The sequence below is a fragment of the Ambystoma mexicanum genome, chromosome 3q (genome assembly GCF_040938575.1).
Source record: "Ambystoma mexicanum isolate Mex_15411 chromosome 3q, UKY_AmexF1_1, whole genome shotgun sequence".
NCBI lineage: Eukaryota > Metazoa > Chordata > Amphibia > Caudata > Ambystomatidae > Ambystoma > Ambystoma mexicanum.
This window is the reverse complement of record NC_090926.1, coordinates 1226448929-1226460799: the sequence shown is the minus strand read 5'-3', so window position 1 is coordinate 1226460799 and position 11871 is coordinate 1226448929. Positions and strand designations below refer to the sequence as shown.

General features: G+C 57.0%; 1 protein-coding gene across 4 annotated transcripts in view; it reads left to right on the top strand.

The window, feature by feature from the left end:
• The first annotated feature begins 682 nt into the window (after nucleotides 1–682).
• The window catches only part of LOC138447789 (nuclear factor interleukin-3-regulated protein-like), a 36426-nt gene continuing 25237 nt past the window's right edge, over nucleotides 683–11871 (top strand). The window contains exon 1 of one of the 4 annotated variants that reach the window (XM_069604140.1): nucleotides 683–796. The gene's annotated coding sequence lies outside the window, so the exon portion shown is untranslated. Of the gene's footprint in view, nucleotides 797–843; nucleotides 1426–7370; nucleotides 7663–11871 lie in introns of those variants that run through there. The other 3 variants (XM_069604139.1, XM_069604138.1, XM_069604141.1) reach the window with 3 other exon arrangements.

The following is an 11871-nucleotide window of genomic DNA, read 5'->3' as shown; positions in this document are numbered from 1 at the left end:
TGACGCTGCCGGGATTCGGACCTGCCACAGCAGCTTGCGCACAGAGATATCAGGGGCGAGTGCTTAGCTCAGTGTGCTATCTGACCAGCTACGAGGGTCACTTATAACATATTTGTGTATGAATTGTGGACTGATAATGTGTGTTTTGTAGAGTACGTCTTAGTTTGAATGGTCTTAATGAGTAGAATAGCTTGTTTACATGTATTCATTTGATTGTATGGATGCTGTGTAAGGCGGACTGGTTTGAGCCAGAATCGCAATGTAAGGTTTTTTTGTTTTTAATAAACAATATATTGCTGTGTTACTAGACTGCTGACTGGCCATATAGGGGGACTGTTGGGGTCCCCCGGGGGTTCGAGATCCCTTTCATTTGAAAAGGTGGAATGGCCTAACGCTGTCTTTGGATACACCTGGACTGAAAGTGCAAGCATGCAAATTACAAAAAAGCACCAAAGTAGAATTTTAAAAAACTGCCCTTTTCCAAGAAAGGATAGTGCTGTTGAAAAACGACAAAGCGTGCGCCTGGAGTGTGAACAGGAGCGAGGATTGGCTGGTGGCTTGGGGTTATGCAAATAGCAGCTCCCCGGGCTGCTCTGTGTCTGTGTGCACTGCTGGCCCACACACACCCTGTGCATGGAAAGCAGCAGCAGGAGGCGGGGCTCGGAGGGCTAGAGGCCCCGCCCCTCCCTAGAGGCCCGGCGCACAGGGGCGGGGCGTCGGCGGAGGGCAGCAGGCGATTGGCCGCACCAGCCACCCGCCCCTGGATGATCGGCACCGCGGCCCGGGGTTATGTTAGGTAAGTGAGGATCCTGAGCTGAACCCGGCCCGGGGTGAGGGGCAGATTCTAGGAGGATGGGGGGAGGGGATCCGTAGAGCAGGAGGTAGGGAGTTCTGAGAATCCCCGGGAGAGCAGGCTGGAGGGGCGAGGAGCACAGTCACAATTTACACAGGGACAAGGCGACGCCGGCCCAGTCGCATTCTGAACCGGGAGAGGCACGGGCCTAGCTGCTGGGAGCCGCATTCAGCGACCGGAGACAGAAGCACAGGTGGTCTGGGATCCGGGATCAGGCCAGTGCCCGGTTGGGCTGCCCCCACAAACACAGGACGACAGGGAGCAGAGCCGTGATCGAAGTGGGACTGGACGAGCCGGAACCGGGCACGCAGCACTGTCCCCGCTCCAGGAACAGGTGAGGCGGGCACCTGTGGTGACCTGCGAGTTGCGTGCAGTCCAGATTCTCTTGATCCAAGACCAGGAATACGCGGATAGCACCTGTCGCTGAAAGCCCCTGGCAGCACGGGCCGTAGCCCCCTGACAGATCTGGGAGTGGGTGGCAGACGCACAGCCTAGCCAGGCCCAGAACGGGCACCGTCAACCCGCCGAGTCGCCATCGAGATCCCGACGGTCCGCGGCAGCAGGAGCCTGCGGTAAGAAGTGCTTTGGGTGCAGCGGCGGGCTTGGCTAGTCTCCACCCGTGCACAGAAGGGTGGGCTTGCCCAGTCTCCACCCGTGCACAGGAGGGTGGCATTGCCCAGTCTCCCCTGGGACTCAGGAGGGTGGCCTGTCCAGTCCCCACTGGGGCTCAGCAGGATGGGATTGTCTAGTCCCCTCTGGGGCTCAGCAGGGTGGACTTATCTAGTCTCCACTGGGGCTCAGGAGGGTGGGCCTGTCCAGTCTCCCCTGGGGCTCAGGAGGGTGGGCCTGTCCAGTCTCCCCTGGGGCTCAGGAGGGTGGGCTTGTCTAGTCTTCAGTGGGGCTCAGGGTGGGCTTGTCTAGTCTCCCCTGGGGCTCAGGAGGGTGGGCTTGTCTAGTCTTCACTGGGACTCGGGGCGGGCTTGTCTAGTCTCCCCTGGGGCTCAGGAGGGTGGGCTTGTCTAGTCTTCACTGGGACTCAGGGCGGGATTGTCTAGTCTCCACTGGGGCTCAGGAGGGTGGGCTTGTCTAGTCTTCACTGGGGCTCAGGGTGGGCTTGTCAAGTCTCCCCTGGGGCTCAGGAGGGTGGGCTTGTCTAGTCTTAACTGGGACTCAGGGTGGGCTTGTCTAGTCTCCCCTGGGGCTCAGGAGGGTGGGCTTGTCTAGTCTTCACTGGGGCTCAGGAGGGTGGGCTTGTCTAGTCTCCACTGGGGCTCAGGAGGGTGGGCTTGTCATGTCTGCTCTTGTCTGGGTACAGGAGTGCACGCTGGTTCGTTCGCACTGTGTGTTCTGGTACGATAGATCAGTGGGTCTATGCACCTGCTTCACAGATGTGTGCGTGACTGCAGTGCACGTGTTCGTGTCCTAATGAAAAATAGCTCTGTGGGCTAACGCCCCTGCTGCGGTGATCCCTTTCTAGCGCTAAAGACATAATTTAGAAACCACTGGTCAACCAGCAGGGGTGCGTTTGTGTACGTGTGCACGCTACATGCAGCCCAACGGACGGTTTCTCTTTGAATGGCAATTATACATGTGTGTGGCAGGTGTGGTGTGGGGGCGGGGCTCATCGAACCCTCCTGAAATGTCAGTTTCCTCAATGTTGACCAGTCCAGGGGGCTCCTGGGACACTGATCACATGTGTTGTTGGCACACTGATTGATCCTGAGAAAAGGAGTCTCACCAAAAAACAGGAGACTCGGGATCAGTCAGAGAGAGCCCCCCTGGCATGCATGCTTACTTGCCATAAGAGCCAAAAGAGAGGACAAAACACCCAGAGCATCTGCAAGAGCCAAAAGAGAGCAAACCACCTACATGCAACTACATGAGCCACAAGAGGACAAATCACCTAGAGGCAACTACAGGAGCCCAAAGAGGACAAACCACCCAGAGACACCCGCAGGAGCCAAAAGAGGACAAACCACCCAGAGCCACCTGCAGGAGCCAAAAGAGAGCAAACCACCTATATGCAACTACAGGAGCCACAAGAGGACAAACCACCCAGAGGCACCCGCAGGAGCCAAAAGAGAGCCCATGACAACCAAAGGCACCTGCAGGAGCCAAACGAGAGGACAAAACACTCAGGGGCACCTGCAGGAGCCAAAATAGAGCAAGCCACCTACATGCAACTACAGGAGCCACAAGAGGACAAATCACCTAGAGGCAACTACAGGAGCCCAAAGAGGACAAACCACCCAGAGGCGCCCGCAGGAGCCAAAAGAGGACAAACCACCAAGAGGCACCTGCAGGAGCCCAAAGAGGACAAACCACCCAGAGGCACCCGCAGGAGCCAAAAGAGGACAAACCACCAAGAGGCACCTGCAGGAGCCAAAAGAGGACAAAACACCCAGAGCCACCTGCAGGAGCCAAAAGAGAGCAAACCACCTATATGCAACTACAGGAGCCACAAGAGGACAAACCACCCAGAGGCACCCGCAGGAGCCAAAAGAGAGCCCATGACAACCAAAGGCACCTGCAGGAGCCAAATGAGAGGACAAAACACTCAGGGGCACCTGCAGGAGCCAATAGAGAGGACAAAACATCCAAATCCTCCTGTAGGAGCCAAAATAGGACAACCCACCTAGAACACCGGCAGGAGCCAAAATAGGACAACCCACCTAGAGACACCTGCAGGAGCCAAAATAGGACAAACCACAGAGAGACACCTGCAGGAGCCAAAATAGCCAAACCACCTAGAGGCAACTACAGGAGTCACAAGAGGACAAACCACCTAGGAGGCAACTACAGGAGCCAAAAGAGGACAAAACACCCAAGGCACTTGCAGGAGCCAAACGAGAGGGCAAAACATCCAGAGGCACCGGCAGGAGCCAAAAGAGAGTGCAAAACACCCAAAGGCACCTGCAGGAGCTAAACGAGAGGAGAAACCACCCAGAGGCACCCGTAGGAGACAAACGAAAGGAAAACACACAGAGGCAGCTGCATGCGCCAAAAAAAGAGAGGACAAAACACCCAGAGGCATCTGCAGGAGTCAAAATAGGACAAACCACCGAGAGGCAACTACAGGAGCCGCAAGAGGACAAACCACCTAGAGGCACCTGAAAAAGCCAAAAGAGAGGTCAAGACACCCAGAGGCATCTGCAGGAACCAAAAGAGAGGACAAGACACACAGAGACACCTGTGTGAGCCAAAAGAGAGGACAAGACACATAGAGACCCCTGCAGGAGCCAAAAGAAAGAGAGGACTGCCTCTAGGTGGTTTGTCCTTTTGGCCCATGCAGGTGCCTCTAGGTGGTTTGTCTCCTCTTTTGGTTCCTGCAGATGCCTCTGGGTGCCTTGACCTCTCTTTTGGCTTTTCAGGTGCCTTTATGTGGTTTGTCCTCTTGCGGCTCCTATAGTTGCCGCTCGGTGGTTTGTCCTCTTGTTTAGCTCCTGCAGGTGCCTCTGGGTGGCTTGTCCTCTCTTTTGGCTCCTACAGGTGCCTCTGGGTGGTTTCTCCTCTCGTTTGGCTCCTGCAGGTGCCTCTGGATGTTTTGCCCTCTCGTTTGGCTCTTGCAGGTGCCTCTGGGTGTCTTGTCCTCTCTTTTGGCTTCTGTGGTTGCCTCCTAGGTGGTTTGTCCTCTTGTGGCTCCTGTAGTTGCCTTTAGGTGGTTTGTCTTATTTTGGCTCCTGCCGGTGTCTCTAGGTGGTTTGTCCCATTTTGGCTCCTGCAGGTGTCTCTAGGTGGGTTGTCCTCTGGAGGCTTTGGATGTTGTGTCCTCTCGTTTGGCTCCTGCAGGTGCATTCGGGGTGTCATGGCCGCTCTTTTGGCTCCTGCAGGTGCCTCTGGGTGTTTTGTCCTCTTGTGGCTCCTGTAGTTGCCTGTAGGTGGTCTGTCTTCTTTTGGCTCCTGCAGGTGCCCCTGGGTGGTCTGTCCTCTGTTTTGGCTCCTGCAGGTGCCCCTGGGGGTTTTGTCCTGTTTTTGCTCCTGCAGAGGCCTCTGGGTGTCTTGTCCTCTCTTTTGGTTCCTGCAGGTGCCTCTGGGTGTCTTGCCCTCTCTTTTGGCTCCTGCAGGTGCCACTGGGTGTCTTGTCCTCTCTTTTGGCTCCTGCAGGTGCCTCTGGGTGTCTTGTCCTCTCTTTTGGCTCTTGCAGGTGCCTCTGGGTGGTCTGTCCTCTCTTTTGGCTCCTGCAGGTGCCTTTGGGTTTTTTTTTCCTCTTTTGGCTCCTGCAGGTGCCTCTGGGTGTCTTGTCCTCTCTTTTGGCTCCTGTAGTTGCCACTATGTGGTCTGTCCTCTTTTGGCTCCTGCAGGTGCCCCTGGGTGTCTTGTCCTCTCTTTTGGCTCCTGCAGTTGGCTCTAGGTGCTATGTCCTGTTTTGGCTCCTGCAGGTGCCCCTGGGTGTCTTGTCCTCTCTTTTGGCTCCTGCAGTTAGCTCTAGGTGCTATGTCCTCTTTTGGCTCCTGTATGTGTCTCTAGGTGGTTGCCCCTCTTTTGCTTCCTGCAGTTGCCTTTGTTTGTCTTGTCCTCTCTTTTGGCTCCTGCAGGTGCCTCTAGGTGGTTGGCCCTCTCTTTTGGCTCCTGCAGGTGCCTCTGGCTGTTTTGTCCTCTCTTTTGGCTCCTGTAGTTGCCTCTAGGTGATCTGTCCTCTTTTGGCTCCTGTAGTTACCTCTGGGTGGTCCGTCCTCTCCTTTGGCTCCTGCAAGTGTCTCCCAGGGTTCTGTTCCTGCAGGCGTGCCTAGGTGGTGGCTACTCTTGGTAGGTACTTCCTGCATGTGTCTCACGCGATTATTGCTCTCACATGTTGGCCTCGGGTGGCTATTTCTCGTGCGGGTGCTTCTGGCTGGTCAATGCTCTCACTCTTTTTTTTTCCTCGTGTAGGTAGGTGTCTCTAGCTCTCCCCTCTATCTCCCCCTCCCCACTTTTCTCCCTCGAGTGCTCCGCCAAGTTATCGACTCCCTCTGTTGGTTCCTGCGGGTGTGTTTGGGTGGGTCTTGTTCGGCTCTTGGCAGTTGCCCCTGGATGATTCATGGATTCGTGTATTCGTGTATATCGTGGGTTTTCGGGCCTTTCTTTGTTCTTCCTGCAGGTGCCTCAGATTGATGTCGCCGATTCGTTCGGGTGTCTTTTGGGGGTTCCGTGTAGCGGTCCCATTTTGCTTCCTGCGGACCTCTCCTTGTGATCCCCGCGGGCGTCTCCACGTGGCTTCCACGGGTCTCTCTCTACTGGTAGTTCTTGCACGTATTGCCCCCCCCCCCCCCCCCCCCGGCGGAATAGTTCACACAGAGGCACCCAGGACCCCAGATGGAGTCTCTTCCCTCCACCCTGGGTCGTCTTTCCCCCATTGCAATGTGTAATAGGCTCTCGCCACACAGAACCCCAGTGTCCCCCTCTGTTTCTCTTGCTGCTTCAAATAGCTGCGAGTTTTGTCACCCTCACAAAGGTCTGTGTACATCCCTCACAGCAGGAGCGCGTTCAGTTTATGGTGCGTGGGGGAGGGAGGGTGGTCGGGTGGATAAGAGACCGCCAGTGGGGGGCGCCCCCTCTCCGCCACTGCCTCACGGAGCTTTCCCGTGCCTTTACCCCCTCACAGAGATCCCTTCCTCTCCTCAGATCCCTGTTGCCCCTCCCCCTCCCCACGGAGCACCGGGGGCCTCAAAGGCCTTTCTTTCAATCGCTCATGAACTTTTACCTCATTTACCCTCAGACATCTGCCTCCCGCATGGAGCGCACCCTTCCTTCTTCGCATAACTCCGCCTCATTTCTCGTCGCGGAGGACTTTTTGTGACCCCCCCCCCTCTCCAGCCCGCCATATAATGAACTGTTTCACCCGCCAAGCCCTTCACGCAAATAGAAGTCAAAGGGCTTTCACCCGCTAAAACGTCACTTTCACCGGGAGAACCATGTCTCTTCCCCCTCACAGACCTCTGCCTCTCTACCCTCATGGAACCCCGAGCACCTCCCCTTTCCTTCTCACAGGGGCGTCTCTTCCCCCTCACAGAACCATGTTTCTTGCCACTCACAGAGCTCTGACTCTCTACCCTCATGGAACCCCGAGCACCTCCCCTTTCCTTCTCACGGGGCCGTCTCTATCCACCCTCACAGAACACTGCCTCTTCCCCCTCGCAGACCCCACCCACCCTCACAGAACCCTGTGTCTTGCCCCTCACAGAGCTCTGACTCTCTACCCTCATGGAATCCTGGGCACCTCTCCTTTCCTTCTCACAGGGCAATCTCTTTACACCCTCACAGAACCCTGCCTCTTCCACTTCGCAGACCGACCCCACCCACCCTCACAGAACCCTGTGTTTTGCCCCTCACAGAGCTCCTACTCTCTACCCCATGGAGTTCCGAGCACTGTCCTTTCCTTCTCGTCCTCCCCTAGAGACCCATGGCTGTCTCGTGCCCTGCTCCGAGGACATTATGTAACAGGGCCATGTAACTCTTGGCAGCTGTTCTGATTGCGTCATCGGCCGACCCCCGTCTCCGCAGGGAGGCGATAGGCAGAACATGTGCCATGCTGGCTGCAGCGTGACCCAGATACGCCAGGACGCGGGTGTGTGTTGTTTCCCGGGCCTGGGTGGGCACAGGGCGCGGCCGCCCTCCTCTGGCATAACGTCAGGACGGCTCACCTCCTGAGGTGCCCTCCGCAGTGAACGCCGACAAAGAATGGGCATCATTGGGAGGCCTTCTGAAGACTTTGCCACCTGACCTGGCCATGAACGCTGGCACTCACGGGCGCAGAGAACCGGCGGCACCTTTCCTGGAACCGGCGCGTGGGCCTCATTCTTGGAAAACGCGCAGGACGCTGAAGTGCAAAGGTGGAGCCTGGGGCGTGTGGGGCGGGGCGGGGCTAGAGTTATACCGGGGCTGACGGCCAAGATGGAGGTGCAATGGAAGAGCCTGGGAGGAACGTGGTGCAATGGCAGACCCTTGCCTGTGTCCAAGCCCCGGGGTAGCGCAGGGCACTGAAGGTCAGGATTGAGGTGTAAGGGTAGAGCCATGTGTGGGTCCCAGCCCTGGGATAGCACAGGGTGCTGAAGGTCAGGATTGAGGTCTAAGCGTAGTGCCATGTGTTGGTCCCAGCCCTGGGGTAGCACGGGGCGATGAAGGTCAGGATTGAGGTGTAAGGGGAGAGCCATGTGTGGGTCCCAGCCCTGGGATAGCACAGGGTGCTGAAGGTCAGGATTGAGGTCTAAGGGTAGTGCCATGTGTTGGTCCCAGCCCTGGGGTAGCACAGGGCGATGAAGGTCAGGATTGAGGTGTAAGGGGAGAGCCATGTGTGGGTCCCAGCCCTGGGATAGCACAGGGTGCTGAAGGTCAGGATTGAGGTCTAAGGGTAGAGCCATGTGTTGGTCCCAGCCCTGGGGTAGCACAGGGCGATGAAGGTCAGGATTGAGGTGTAAGGGTAGAGCCATGTGTGGGTCCCAGCCCTGGGATAGCACAGGGCGATGAAGGTCAGGATTGAGGTGTAAGGGTAGAGCCATGTGTGGGTCCCAGCTCTGGGGGATAGCACAGGGCGCTGAAGGTCAGGATTGAGGTGTAAGGGGAGAGCCATGTGTGGGTCCCAGCCCTGGGGTAGCACAGAGTGCTGAAGGTCAGGATTGACGTGTAAGGGTAGAGCCATGTGTGGGTCCCAGCCCTGGGGTAGCACAGGGCACTGAAGGTCAGGATTGAGATGTAAGGGTAGAGCCATGTGTGGGTCCTAGCCGTAGGGGATAGCACAGAGCGATGAATGTCAGGATTTAGGTGTAAGGGTAGAGCCATGTGTGGGTCCCAGCCTGGGGGTAGCACAGGGCGCTGAAGGTCAGGATTGAGCTCTAAGGGTAGAGCCATGTATGGGTCCCAGCCCTGGGGTAGCACAGGGCGCTGAAGGTCAGGATTGAGGTCTAAGGGTAGAGCCATGTGTGGGTCCCAGCCCTGGGGTAGCACAGGGTGATGAAAGTCAGGATTGAGGTGTAAGGGTAGAGCCATGTGTGGGTCCCAGCCCTGGGGGATGGCACAGGGGGCTGAAGGTCAGGATTGAGGTGTAAGGGTAGAGCCATATATGGGTCCCAGCCCTGGGGGATAGCACAGGCCACTGAAGGTCAGGATTGAGATGTAAGGGTAGAGCCATGTGTGGGTCCTAGCCGTAGGGGATAGCACAGGGCGATGAATGTCAGGATTGAGGCGTAAGGGTAGAGCCATGTGTGGGTCCCGGCCCTGGGGGATAGCAAAGGGTGCTGAAGGTCAGGATTGAGGTATAAGGGTAGAGCCATGTGTGGGTCCCAGCCTGGGGGTAGCACAGGGCGCTGAAGGTCAGGATTGAGCTCTAAGGGTAGAGCCATGTATGGGTCCCAGCCCTGGGGTAGCACAGGGCGCTGAAGGTCAGGATTGAGGTCTAAGGGTAGAGCCATGTGTGGGTCCCAGCCCTGGGGTAGCACAGGGTGATGAAAGTCAGGATTGAGGTGTAAGGGTAGAGCCATGTGTGGGTCCCAGCCCTGGGGGATGGCACAGGGGGCTGAAGGTCAGGATTGAGGTGTAAGGGTAGAGCCATATATGGGTCCCAGCCCTGGGGGATAGCACAGGGGGCTGAAGGTCAGGATTGAGGTGTAAGGGTAGAGCCATGTGTGGATCCCAGTCCTGGGATAGCACAGGACGCTGAAGGTCAGGATTGAGGTTTAAGGGTAGAGCCATGTGTGGTTCCCAGCCCTGGGGGATAGCACAGGGCTATGAAGGTCAGGATTGAGGTGTAAGGGTAGAACCATGTGTGGGTCCAAGCCCTGGGGGATAGCACAGGGCGATGAATGTCAGGATTGAGGTTTAAGGGTAGAGCCATGTGTGGGTCCCAGCCCTGGGCGATAGCACAGGGTGCTGAAGGTCAGGATTGAGGTGTAAGGGTAGAGCCATGTGTGAGTCCCAGTCCTGGGATAGCACAGGGTGCTGAAGGTCAGGATTAGGTCTATGGGTAGAGCCATGTGTGGGTTCCAGCCCTGGGGGATAGTACAGGGTGATGAAGGGCAGGATTGAGGTGTAAGGGTAGAGCCATGTGTGGGTGTCAGCCCTGGGGGATAGCACAGGGCGATGAAGGGCAGTATTGAGGTGTTAGGGTAGAGCCATGTGTGGGTCCCAGCCCTGGGATAAGCACAGGGTGCTGAAGGTCAGGATTGAGGTGTAAGGGTAGAGCCATGTGTGGGTCCCAGCCCTAGGGTAGCACAGGGTGCTGAAGGTCAGGATTGAGGTTTAAGGGTAGAGCCATGTGTGGGTCCCAGCCTTGGGGTAGAACAGGGCGCTGAAGGTCAGGATTGAGCTCTAAGGATAGAGCCATGTGTGGGTCCCAGCCGTAGGGGATAGCACAGGGCGATGAATGTCAGGATTGAGGTGTAAGGGTAGAGCCATGTGTGGGTCCCAGCCCGGGGGATAGCACAGGGCGCTGAAGGTCAGGATTGAGTTCTAAGGGTAGAGCCATGTGTGGGTCCCAGCCCGGGGGATAGCACAGGGCGCTGAAGGTCAGGATTGAGTTCTAAGGGTAGAGCCATATGTGGGTCCCAGCCCTGGGATAGCACAGAGCGATGAAGGTCAGGATTGAGGTGTAAGGGTAGAGCCATATATGGGTCCCAGCCCTGGGGGATGGCACAGGGGGCTGAAGGTCAGGATTGAGGTTTAAGGGTAGAGCCATGTGTGGTTCCCAGCCCTGGGGGATAGCACAGGGCTATGAAGGTCAGGATTGAGGTGTAAGGGTAGAGCCATGTGTGGGTCGTAGCCCTTTGGGATAGCACAGGGCGATGAAGGTCAGGAATGTGGTGTAAGGGTAGAGCCATGTGTGGGTCCCAGCCCTGGGGTAGCACAGGGGGATGAAGGTCAGGATTGAGGTGTAAGGGTAGAGCCATGTGTGAGTCCCAGCCCTGGGATAGCATAGGGCGCTGATGGTCAGGATTGAGGTGTAAGGGTAGAGCAATGTGTGAATCTCAGCCCTGGGATAGCACGGGGCGCTGAAGGGCAGGACTGAGGTGTAAGGGTAGAGTCATGTGTGAGTCCCAGCCCTGGGAGATAGCACATGGCGATGAAGGTCAGGATTGAGGTGTAAGAGTAGAGCCATGTGTGAGTCCCAGCCCTGGAGTAGCACAGGGTGCTGAATGTCAGGATTGAGCTCTAAGGGTAGAGCCATGTGTGGGTCCCATTCCTGGGGTAGCACAGGGCGATGAAGGTCAGGATTTAGGTCTAAGGGTAGAGCCATGTGTGGGTCCCAGCCCTGGGATAGCACAGGGCACTGAAGGTCAGGATTAGGTGTATGGGTAGAGCCATGTGTGGGTCCCAGCCCTGGGGGATGGCACAGGGCGATGAAGGGCAGGATTGAGGTGTAAGGGTAGAGCCATGTGTGGGTCGTAGCCCTTTGGGATAGCACAGGGCGATGAAGGTCAGGAATGTGGTGTAAGGGTAGAGCCATGTGTGGGTCCCAGCCCTGGGGTAGCACAGGGGGATGAAGGTCAGGATTGAGGTGTAAGGGTAGAGCCATGTGTGAGTCCCAGCCCTGGGATAGCATAGGGCGCTGATGGTCAGGATTGAGGTGTAAGGGTAGAGCAATGTGTGAATCTCAGCCCTGGGATAGCACGGGGCGCTGAAGGGCAGGACTGAGGTGTAAGGGTAGAGTCATGTGTGAGTCCCAGCCCTGGGAGATAGCACATGGCGATGAAGGTCAGGATTGAGGTGTAAGAGTAGAGCCATGTGTGAGTCCCAGCCCTGGAGTAGCACAGGGTGCTGAATGTCAGGATTGAGCTCTAAGGGTAGAGCCATGTGTGGGTCCCATTCCTGGGGTAGCACAGGGCGATGAAGGTCAGGATTTAGGTCTAAGGGTAGAGCCATGTGTGGGTCCCAGCCCTGGGATAGCACAGGGCACTGAAGGTCAGGATTAGGTGTATGGGTAGAGCCATGTGTGGGTCCCAGCCCTGGGGGATGGCACAGGGCGATGAAGGGCAGGATTGAGGTGTAAGGGTAGAGCCATGTGTGAGTCCCAGCCCTGGGGTAGCACAGGGCGATGAAGGTCAGGATTG